Genomic DNA, 12,857 nt, shown 5'->3' on the forward strand with positions numbered 1-12,857 from the left:
CCCACAGCAATCCTTTAATATTCCTTTTCTATCCTGCTCCCAAAGTACAAACAGCTGCTATAGGTCAATAGAGTGATATTTTAGATTAAAACCATTAGATGTTGACTCTAAAGAGCAGCTGCAGTTTAAATAAATAGAGAAAAAAAAATAAAAAATCTCTGAGACATGAGTTAAAGGGAAACCATTTTTATTAAAAGAAAGATGATCACAATATAAATGCCAAGCTCTTCAACAAATGGATTTTCTATTTTTCCATAAGCAAGACAGCAATATATTGATTTTGTAAAGAACTAAGAGTACCCCAGTAACAAGTAAAACTTCAGTGTTTCATTAAAGCCAAAAGTAAGCATCCAAGAGAAGACAGGAAGGCAGCACCTCAGCCTCATGCCTTTGCTAACTGCTGTTCTCAAAAGAGAAACATATCCCCATTTGATGGTTATGGTGGGATTCACCTGACCTACTTCCAGATGTCTAAAGGTTAACTGCCTAAATTTAAGCTGGTCACATCAGCTCCACAGTTAATGGAGAAAAACAGGTACCAACAGCAGGTGAGTCATCATATCTTTCAGTTTTCTTACTTATTTTGCTTAACTTCTACACTTAGGTGGTAAATCACAGCTAGTCATGCCTATCAACAGGCACCTTCAGAAATACATAAAGCCACAAGAGTGCAAGTGACCCTCTTTCTTTCCACTGGCAGTAAAGTACCTCCTAGGCAGTTGAAGTCAGGAAAAATGAAATTCATTCCTCCTGATTTGTGAGGGTAATAGGAGGACATACTTTGTCTAAATCACAGATGGCCTTAGTTCTCTCTAAAAGCCACGTAAACAGGACTCAGAAGCCAGTTTCTTCCATGATGATGGAGAAAATTAAACAAAGGATCGTACAGGGCCAAAGGATCATAAATGCATCATGGAAAAATTAAAAAAAAATAATAATAAAATAAATAATATGTATGAAAATATGAATTGTGTAGAGAAAGTAACAAGTAAACAGGAAAAAAAAAAAAAAAAAAAAAAAGTAAATTTCTGCTCTTGAAATAGGTTGATTTGGAAAGAAAGTCTGAATATACATTGTATATGATGTTCCAAGCAATAGCCAAAACCTACAGGGATTATGGCCATAGCCTAAAAATGCCACTTGGAAGGTGCTATAGCAGGCTACAGTAGAATAGCCAAAATTGATGAAGAATGCCAGAGAAAAAGCTTTCACTTTCAAAAGTATTATTAAAAGTAGACTTTTCATTTTGATCTATTATTTAAAGTAAGAAAGACTCTCTGGTAAAGGACATACAAAATCAAGTCAGCGCTTAAAAAGAAATGAAAGGATTTTTTGCAAATCCATCAAAGTCACATGAATATTTATACCCCTAACAGACAGTACAGTAATTTTCCCATTACCATGTAGGTAGAGCAGCAGTTCATATCACATTTCTGAATGAAAATGCAGTCCACACAATTTCTTTAGTTTCTCTTTCTATATGGCTAATAGAACACCTGGTAGAAAATTGCTCATTGAAGTTAATTAGCCTTCAATTATCACCAGTTACATTTCCAGCTGTTCTGTTTCATCCTAGACTTCTTAATTTATTCATCTGTCATAGTCAGATCTGTTTCCTCTATACACAAGATTATAACAAGAAGAGGGAAGAAACCCTGTTTCTGGGGAATTAATCCCGCATCTGTCAGATTCCTGATTGCAGTTTCATCAGTAATCCAGTGCTAGTAAGCATGAAATTTACAGCAATTAATTTTCTACACAGAGTCAAGACAGCTCTTTACTTAGTCATTCAGGTATACATATCTCAATAAGACTCATGAAAATTAATCTGTATCATTTGGAGTTACCTAAGGTACATAGATTCTTGCTATTATCTGATAGTTAGATAATGCCTGGCATACTGTGAAGCTCTAAAATGAAGTCCTTAAGTAAAAGGACATACAATTTGCTAGTCAGTATCGTAAATGCAATAATAAAATAAATACTACTCATGCCTCTTTGCAGCTAAAGATAAAAGGAAAAAAAAATGATTTTTTATATGACATGTAATAATGTAGTAGTTATTTAAAAAAAAGACAGAAGATAAAATTAAGTAGTCCTCCATGCCATGAAATATATCCAAATAACATCAATTTCCTCAAATATAGTAATTATTCTAACTTGTTTTGTTGTTGTTGTTTTGTTTCATAAAATTTTAATTTATTCCTTGCTGTTCTTGAATATTTACAATTTGAATAATATTCTTTAGGGCAATTAATTACAAAAACTGTTTGTTTTTTTCTGACCTTAATTGGGTGATGATTTAATTCACTCCTTCAAGTGCAAATTCAGACTTATGATTTGTGAAACACTACATATTTGCATGATTATAATTAACTTTCTTTGAGTGCTTGTGCAAATAAAATTCTGTGGCTCAAATGCCTCCCAAAAATGAACTTAAGAGCAGAATTCAGAGAGAAATCATATGTAAATCTCATGAACACTACTGAATTTGCTGGTGTCTGCACCCACTCATCCAAGGTAGAACCCCATGTAGCCCTTCCTCCTTCATGCCCCATCCACTGCATGGTTGCCAGTAGCTCTGGCATTACTGTATGCTGAAAGAAGAGTGAGGTCAGCCTTTATACGAGTAAATATTTGCATTGTAAAGATCAAAACCTGCTTTATTACATATATATAACACCTTTCATGTTCTTAGAGTTAAGGAAGTGGGTATTTTTGTTGTCTTTTCTTGCCACGAGGTGCTGAACTAACAAACACATATTGGTATGACAATCCTTCCCGAGACAAATCTGTTTGACTGCAAAAATCTATCTAGGCTGCAGTTTTGTCTGAGTAAGAAATAGAGATTTAGGCCAAAATTAAAAGAATCCTATTTTAGGCATATAGCTGAGATGCCCAGCATAGACTCCCAGTGTGTGCTTTCCTACAGGTAACAGACAGATCTGCAATACCATCTGAACGTGTAGTCTCTCTATTGACTACAGAGGAATTGAAGGTCAGCTTGGGCTCTTAAATCATTTGTTTACCCAGCATATCTAGTTTAAATAGAAATAGAGAGGCCTCGGTCAACAATGAGTAATTGGCAGTTAAGATTACAAGTTGTATCCATAACTTCCTTTTCCTGGTTCCTGATGAAAGAAATAATCATTGAAAAAAATATATATATATCAGTTTTATAAAATGTTTTTTAGCCATCTAGATAATTACTTGTGAATTCCCACTCTGCATTCTTAGCCGTGTTTTGTTGAGTTAATACAGAATGAATTACTAATATATTTTTTCAATTGTTATTTGGGATGTCTTTTCCATTGAAGAACTAAAGTATATATCTATCTTTCCAAAAGCTGCTGAAAGAGGTGGCAAGGGTGAAAAAGTGGGATACAGGCCAAAGGCTATGACAATTTTGGTCCCTTGTTGCCTTCTGTTACTGAGAATTGGTCTTTGTCCACCTGAGAGGGATCAGCAAGGACTTGAGAGGCTTATTTGTAACTTTTCTGCCTATGGGCTTTTTTTAATGCCCCTATTAATGCTTTATTAATCTCCCTATTTGTAAAGTGACCATCCTCACAAAGTAATGGACCAATGTTACAAACACACACACACACACCTAGCCTGCTCTGCTTCTCACTTCTGAAGACCCTCTAACTGTCCGTTGTAGCACACCAGTCACAGGACTCTTCCCACCAGGTTTTGCTTACGCCAATGATGTTGTGACTCTGGGACTGAGCCAAGGCTTCTAGCTTCTTTTACTTTTTCCTTATGCTGTGTGCATTTATAAACATTTAAAATGTGTTTCATTACACCCACCACCTTGTGGAGCAGACTGAAGGATCTCACTAACACACTCCCTCAAATCTTGCCATACTGTCCCATAGCTTATGTCCCATAGCTGTTTTTATCCCTTTCCTCTTTCAAATCTAGTTTAAAGTTCCATCAATCAGCTCTGCTTTATCATTTTTTTATAAATCATATAAAACTCCTTTAATGGGTAGCTTCTTTAAGTGGGTAAGAAGACAGAAGCTGTAATACGTCTTGTCTTGAGTAAAGCTGTAGATACTGAGCTGTGTTCTGGAGACCCACGCTGTCTGATTGTGGGACTCGTATGCCACAGTAGGCACATAGGTTCAGGAAAGTGATATAAACCATGGCTAGCAATGACTGCTGAACCCTGAAGGCCCCTAGACCTAGATTTAGATTACAAAGTCCTCTGCATTCCTAAACATAGGTTTTCACACATGCTCTGAAATGTTCTTGCTAAGGTTGTAGGTGCAACCTTTGGAAGACAATCAGGGAGGCTATCCACCTCCTAAGGTCCAAAGAGCTCCACCTGCTCAAGTCCTTCATCTGGGCAGTGGTCCTGCCATCCTGCCCCATGGTTAGAGCTGTTCTCTGGGCAACAGGTTCCAGCTGCTCCCAGGCCTGAGGTGGTTGAAGTCGCAGCTCCTTATCCCCAGCATTAACTTGCCCCAGGTCCTACCTTTCCAATAGCTCACAGCAAAGCTGTGGAGCCAGAGCACCATCAGACAGAGCTGTATAACCAAAATATTGTAGCTCAGCCCTTCCCAGTCTGGAGTGAGAGATTGCAACATGTTCACAATATGAGTAACTGGTGCTGAGCAGTAAGTAGGCTACAACAGATACCTATAGAGATTCCACTAGACAAACAACTCTAATTTTCTATATTTTTATATTATTTCCATATGATATATTTTTTTTATATTAGTAGTCCGCAATGTTTTGCAATGTTTTGCAATCTCAGGATAAATTATAGAATCATAGAATCATAGAATATCCTGAGTTGGAAGGGACCCTTAATTGAAAAAATGTAGTGAACAGACATGAGCTAGTGACACCCACTTTATGAGTTCCCATGGCACCCAAATCTTTGAAACCAGGGAAGAGGCCCAGGCACACTCAGAGCAAGGAACAAAGAGACCTGGAGTCTCTGCTTAGCTTTTCAAAATACTTTAGGCTATAATCACCTAATCTCCTTGCACTTCTATCATCCACCTATAAAACTGAACAACCTCTTCAGTATCTCTCATGAGCGTGTTGTGAAGAAAAACCCATTTGGAGTTTACAAAGCTTCACATATTATGGGAATAAGCACTCCAGAAAAGCCTATGAATTAATGAGCAAGGACTGTTTCTGCTGATGCTTTTATGTGCTCCTTACTACCATACCTGCCAAATGTAGTTAGCATCATTAAGGCTCTCTGTTGTAATATGACACAGAAGTGAGACCTAATGAAATACATAGAAAAGAAATAATGTTCCCCTTCACAGCAGCTGCTCAATCAGAAACTTAGGTAAAGTGAACTAACGGACCTTTCCACTTATATTTTTGAATTTAAAAAAGGCAGGGTGTTAAATATCACTATCTATTTACACCACTGCATTCCTCATTTGCTAATAATAACATTTCTCCCAATAATTATTGTAGATAAGTGAGGTTAAAAAAATGGCTAATTTACTTGCAATATTTAATGAACTATGCATGAGCTTTAATGAGCAAAAGATAAATGCAACTACTGCCAATTTCTATGTGCCTCTTTAGCATGATCACTATGAAAATCCAGAACTTTTTGCTTATCTACTCATACTTGGTGTAAATGCATTAGAAAATTGGATTTTTACAAAGGCAGTAGTCTGTCATCACTTCTTTGCCTTTTTCCAAATTCTGCAGTAATTGCATATGTAAATTTATCTATCCCTACATATGCTAAATGTGCAGATTTATCCTGAACCTTTACATTAGCTAATGTGCTTATTATTTGGTAACTACTTATTTGTCACAGATCAACACACAGAAGACCCTGCCTCCATCCCTTACAGCCTGCAGAAAAATTAAAATGCACTGGGAGCCCCAGTTCTGTCAAAGGACAATTCTTTCTTGAGTAGTTTGTTTGATTTTGAATTCTCTTTAATGCTGTGCTTAGGTGATGGGAGATACATGGAAGTGGCTTAGGATAAAATAAAGCTTCTATTAAATGACAATTAGAATGATGCCTCTATGATGCCAGGCCCAATACCCTACCAAATAAGACAACATGTTCTCAGTAAACAGCAATGGAAAACCTTTGTTTCAAGGAATCCCTGCACTTGCTTTCAAGTTTAGTTTTAAACTAACTGCTTCTGGCATCCATCCCCCATTAATTAAGGATTTGTTACTCTTGAGAACTGTCACGCTTTGATTCACAGGGAACCTTTCACTTCCGAACCTCCCTGCCAAATTTAATTCCTCCTCAGCCAGCCATTTTAATCAGCAGAAAAAAAGATACTTCTGGCTTTCTTCTGGAAAACAGCATTCTGACCACGTTTGATATTACATTTTTTTCCCCCAAGAACTAATAGCTAATCTGTATTTGTTTTGTTGTGTGCTTCATGAATGTTATAAATTCTAATAGATCAGCATGTTGCTTGCAGTTATCTCCAAAATCTTCTACTCTTGGGTTTATTAACATCTACATTATACTTTTTTTAAACAACCATTAGTTGCTCATTGATCCTTTATTTAAACCTTGCTATAAATTGCATGGAATAGACTAGATGCTTCTGCAAAAGTCAACTCACAAATTTGCAAAAGTGTAAGTAAACCAAGACAATCACTGGAGGGCCCTGTAGCCTCTCCAGCCAGTATCAGATAAGAAAGTTGTTTTCTGCTCCTTCATTGTGGTGACACTGCCACACTGCAGCTGAGTCCCGACGGGTCTGTCCCGCAGCAGGTGATGACAGAAGCTGAGCTGAACCCTGAATTTCATGTTGACAACCCAGTCTGATGCAGTGTGCATTTGATTTCTTTTTTTTTTTTTTTTTTTTTTTTGCAAATAGCACTCTGAGGTCATACTAAATATTGCATGAAGTAACAACACGTGAATTTCTTTATTGTTTTGCTGGATCATGTCAGGCAAGTCAATTCTCTGCATCCATTTTATCTTCTGCCTCCTAAGATCTGTAGTGTTTTTGGAACAGGGACCAGCTACAAACTGTTTCTTGTGATGTTCCTTCCAGCACAAAACCCACTACCATAGTTTAGTTTTCCCTGAGGTCTCTAAAACATATTTATGACATGAATATGTAAAAATGTAGTATGTATTATGAATGTAGAATACCTGTTTATCTGTTTTTAGTAACTAGTTAAACAATATGAAGGTACTTTTAATTAAGCTCAAATAAAGTGATTTTGGTGTGTTTTCAGCAGCAGGACGAGCTTGGTTACGCGTGGAGCTAATCTCAGTTACCTAAATACTGAGCTGATTCTACTAATTTGACATATCCTTTACTGGCATAAGAATAAATAATAAAGACAAGTTTTATTTTTAGTTACTGAAACTCAGACTAACTGTCTAGAGTGAACATTTATCAGTTCTGCTGCATTTTGTGCTGAAAAGGGCTTAAAATGGAGTGTCTTGAGTCAAGGAATTGGAAAGAATAATTATCTCTGAAAAAGTTTTCCTCAAGAAATGAAGATTAAAGCACAGGAGAGAAGAGACCAGGGCTGGTATTGAAAGTAGCGTTTGAACAGAGAGAGATTTGGGTTTATATTCAGTCCTCAATAGTCATTCAGAATCAAAGTAAGATAAGATATGCTGAAGAGTTTGGAAGGGTGTGTGTATCCACAGGACAATCTCTTATTTTAAGGGTCATGCTGATCACTTGTGAAGAGGAGTGACCTCCATCCTCTCCAGAGGGGTGACCTCTGTCCTTTGCTTTGGTAGCAGACATTTGGACATCTACCAGAGAGCAAAGTTATCACTGGAGATTTATATTGCACCCAGCTCCTTAAAAGCCAGATGCGTGCATTACTCCTTATATTGAATATCATTGCTTCCAAAATTCAAAGTAGTTTTGCATAAGATTGGGAAGATGAAGGCTAATTAGTTCCACTTTGTCAAGCTTGAGTTAATCCAAAGCAGTTTAGCAAAGGCTCTTTAAGCAGTATCCCAGTTTTGAGGAAGAGTGCAGCAATGTTTCCATCAGTCTGTCAGTGTTCAGAGTTCAATGTTCAATGTTCAACGTCAACTATTAGCATCTTCTACGTTGGGAAATCCAGGCTGCAGGCCTCCTCCATTCTGTGGCTGGCTCGCTCCCCACATTGTAACTTCTGTACCACATGTACAAAGTCACATGTTTCTCCCTCTTCTCTCTCTTCTAACTCTTCTTTTCCATCTTCTTCCTCTTTCTCTTTTTCTCCTTCTCCTTCTCCTCCTTCTCCTGCTTCCTGCTTCTTTTTTATTACCACATTTTTCTACACATTTGTCTTCAGAGAAGAAACAATATCTTACCTTTCCCTGCATCCCCAAGGCAGTCTGTGAGGCTGGTGCCTGGAGCAGCTACACCACCACACATAGAGTTAAAAAATTAAAAAAAAAAAATAATAATAATAATAAAAAGAAATAATAAAAGTCAGGGCCTACCCTCAAGGATGTTTCATTCTAGCTGTGGTCCATTTCTAAAATTACAATATTCAGCAGAATACAACTTTTTGAAAGACTTACATGGAAAAAAAAGCAAAAAGAAAAAAGAAAAAGAAAAAGTAAAATCATGTTTGTTTCATATGTTTCCTTTTCATACAGCTAGCAGCACTCATTCTATAGCATTCACTATTTAAGTGCATGCCAAGTCTCAACAAAAATAACCCATTTATTCTTAACTTCCAACAGACCTGTTCCCTCATTCCTAAGTACAAGGCCCCAGCTTGCAAACTACTCTGTGTGGATGGAGAGATTTGTGCAAAGGAACTTGCAGGTTCACAGCTCATACTGAATAACTTCTGCCATGAGGAGAACCAAATGATAAAACAGATGGACCCTAAAATATTTTTTTCATTATTATTGGTATTATTGGTGAATTAATAAACTCATGGGAGTGCCGTATTACAAATAAACAGTAATGCATGCCCTGAACAATTTACACTTAAACCTTTGCCTTTACAGCAACTTTCATTCTAGGAACTCGATCCTTTAAGCACTCACAAATTTCCTCTTGCAATCAAAAATACATAGATGAGGAAATTGAGCCACAGAGAACTGAAACCTTTTCCACAAATCTTACACAAGAGCTCTGCAGGACTGCCTTCAGGAGACTTGGGTGCTAGGCACGTAGGTGCTGCTACTGCTCAGAAAGAAATGTCCAGCATGTCTTAACTCCTCTAAGGTGTTAGCAACTCTGCATTGCATCCTGCTGAGACCCCAGGCACTGGGGAAGCAAAAACTGCTTTTTGAACCCTGGTGAGGCTGGGGACTCATGCAATATTAAAGTACAGCAAAGCTTCTCTGCCAGAATCAAAGGAGAGATCCTGAAGATCCTGCACAACTCAACAGCCCTGGACAGCTCTGTTGTCCAGAAACCTTCTGTAAGTAATATAAAAAGCCATGCTTCTTTGTGAACAATCTTTAGTATGTTCAGATTTTGCAAGTTTAAAATACATCTCTGGGCAGTTTTAGCTACAGAGTTTTCCTGTAAGTGGATCTTCTTTTCCCCTTCTATATGACATGCTTTATCCTCCTTTCCCAGTTTTTAATCAGAACCATATCCCCCTCCTTCTCTCATCCCTGACTGTTCACTTGAGGTTTGTATGAAATGTCTGAAAACCTTGTTCTTTAGGCCCCTACAGATGATCAGTGTTGACACAGAAATAATAAACTAGCACTGTATCTTATATTTGAGAGAGAAAATAAATAGGAAGAGACATCCCTACTGTGAACTTCTATGAGGATCTGTTCTAGTTCACATTCTCCCATATGTATGTGCTTTCTACTGACTGGGGTCACCAGTAGGTACCTGCAGAATGTATGCATCCTGCTGATATGGGCAACAGTCTGCACAGAGTTGAGACACTGATAGCCTGGCTATCAATAACTATTTTATTTTCTTTATCAGAGACTAATATCAATAGAATATTAGTTACCACGGCATTGCACCAGATCTACCATCTACCTACCAAATTGATACGTAGCAGAATCTACTGTCTCCTTCACCCTCCAAACAGCTGGTACACATCTAGAGGTTAAGCTCCACTGCAGCCTAACATAACCATCTAGAACATCCTAAGGGAAAAGCTCTCCTGACTTTATTTAGAAACTGGAAGGTATGTGCTGGGCTACAAAGTCCAGCCTACTCATCCTCATTGTGGAACTGGATTTAACTCCTGCAGTGTATTGTGCAGCAATCAGGGATGTGCCAGCCTCAACTAAAGAGCAACTTACGTGATTCATATTTGTTGCAAGCTGGCAGGGGTCTGTTAGAAACACTCAAACTGAATGGATTGGAGAGTTTGGAAGTTTTCCAAGCCTGTCAGACTGCTTTGAGACTGTCTTCTGGGACATCAGCAATGTAGATTCATGCTTTAAGTTAAGGCATGGAAATCTGGCTTTGAGCTTCTGGAGTTGCAAATGCTATAAAAACAGCTTGGAGAAGCTGTTTACAAAATCTGATCTTCTCATCTAGACAATGAGTAAGAACCAAGAGTTCTGGATTGGGAGAAGATTCAGCAGCCCCCCAAGCAGTTTCTCACACAAAGATATTTACAGAAACAGAGCAGAACAGAAAGGTGCTTTCATCCCTACATCCAATGGACAATGAAGACTGACAATGCTCTAGCAACCCAGGTAGTATGTTCTTTTCCAAATTCTCAGAAGGCTAGAAGAAGGATTAGAAATAGATTAAAAATATATATATATGTTTCTGTATGTGTAAAGGTCCAGAGGAAAAGTAGAAATGTCTTGATCTATTCCTGAAATTTTTATGAAGTCAGAATAATAATCTATGCATAATATTTATTTCTTATTATCTCAATGTAAAAGTCACATACTATATTTCTCAGGGGTAGTTCAGAGATTTAGAGACTGTCTAATGTTTTCCAAAACACTGAGCATCATTCACACAATATAAATCTCTAAGAAATCAATCTGACATCTTCCAAAATTGTTTTGAAGCTGCTCCGTTAGTTGTCTTATCATAACATACAGAGTACTGAGCACCATATACAGAAGTCTACCTGTGCTGTAACTCCTGGTCTGTGAAGAATATGGGGGAGAGAAGGAAGCCTTCTGATTTGTTTGAGCTGTGCTCAGTAAATTCACTCTTACTGAGTCCTAGAATCTTTGGACAATGTGTGTACTCTTGCAGTTTTTTTCTGTTTCTGCATGTCTGTTCCTGAAAGAAAAACTACTCCATACAATTGACTCAATGTCACAGGGCAAGCCAAGCATTGTTAAAGTGCCAGAGCTGAAAGATTTTTATTTGATTTGTGAGGGGAGCACAGAGGCCTTGCTGACTCTCCCACTGGCATTTCCACAGCTAAACAAAACCAGGAGCATGGGATTCTGTGAAAGGCACTTAGTTTTCAGCTACTGACTGCCTCTTCCAACCCAACCTCTGTGCATTGGAGACCCCTTATATTCTGTCTGGGCCAGAAACTTGAATTCTCTGAATATGGGGATGGAATTTGCAACTCCCTCAGCTGAAGTCATGTTAAAACTGCCTCTCTCAAAAGTGGTCTTACTCTACTGTTGGCATCTCCTCACTTTTTCACTTCAACAAACATGCAAGACACAGATCTTTGGTCCAGGAGCCGTGCTCCAAAAAACCTACTATGAAAGCTCTCTGAGCAAGTTCCACAAGTTTAGGTTATAAATAACATAGGTTGCTGTGATCTTAAGTAAAAAAAGAGAACACCAATAAACTTTCCCTTAAAGAAAGCACATCGTGTCCTTGCAAGCTGCTCCTGAACAGCACAGCACAGAGCTATAGCCTCCTGCAGCCTTGTGAGAACATGAAGGTGAAGGTCACGATTGCCTGAAGGCCTGGGTAAGAAACTCACAGGGATCATGCAATGCTGATATAGACTCCTTCAATACCTGCAGGACACAGGCTTGAAAGGTAGCTCCTGAGACACCGAGTCAAATTCTCAGTTGTCAGAGGAAACGAGGACACCAAGAGACTTTTTCATAAGTATATGACGTTCAGTCTAAGAATTTGTCTATTGTTTTGCCCTTGTTACTCTTAGACAAATGCTCCTCTAAAGCCAGACTGTTCTAGCAGTTAAAAATCATCTTCTAATTTCCTGCAGTTAATAGTCTCTTGCTGTTTTTTTCAACATTATCCCTTAACGCAAATAGCTTTCCCCCCCCATCCTTCCAGGTTTATAGAAAGCAATCATATCTTTCTGTAATTCAGAAGAAAGCTGCTTCTCTCCCCTCCTCCTCCAGCAGCAAGTGCACATTAGAGACACAAGAAAGGCAAGGCCATATCAAACATGCCATATTCTTTCCCCTCATAACCATAGCTCCATCACAAACTGGTGGCAAAAGGCAGAAGAATACTGTACCCTCAGAGCTACCGAATTCCCTGAAGCAATGACAGCAATGCTAAACTCAGCTGAAATATCACCCATGGAGCAGATGTTTGCTACCAGACTAACAAAACCCAAAGTGAAAATGGATAACAAGCAAATAAAAGGATAGCACAGGACAGTACTCAAGCCAGTCCCCTGGCTCTGTTAAATTTGTTCCTATGGACAGCTTCTGGGATCTCATGGAAGCTCAGGCCTTAAAACAAATCAATTTGTTATTCTTTATCAATAAGACTGTGTTTTTACAAGAATTGCAGAGGGCACATTAATTGCATCACATCTAATTCTGCTTTCACTGCATTTCTGTAAATGCAGAGCGATGCCACGTTGGGGCATTTACTGCTTACTTGGGATTGCAGACAAAGACCTCCTTGAATGGAAAAGACAAGGCTCTACCAAGGAGCTGATATATGGATACCCAGCTGATATACGGATGTGTGTGTCAGCCATCATCTACACAAGAGTAACAGAAGTGTGCCACTCTTAAGAGAAAGCTATCC

The sequence above is a fragment of the Anas acuta genome, chromosome 1 (genome assembly GCF_963932015.1).
Source record: "Anas acuta chromosome 1, bAnaAcu1.1, whole genome shotgun sequence".
Taxonomy (NCBI): domain Eukaryota; kingdom Metazoa; phylum Chordata; class Aves; order Anseriformes; family Anatidae; genus Anas; species Anas acuta.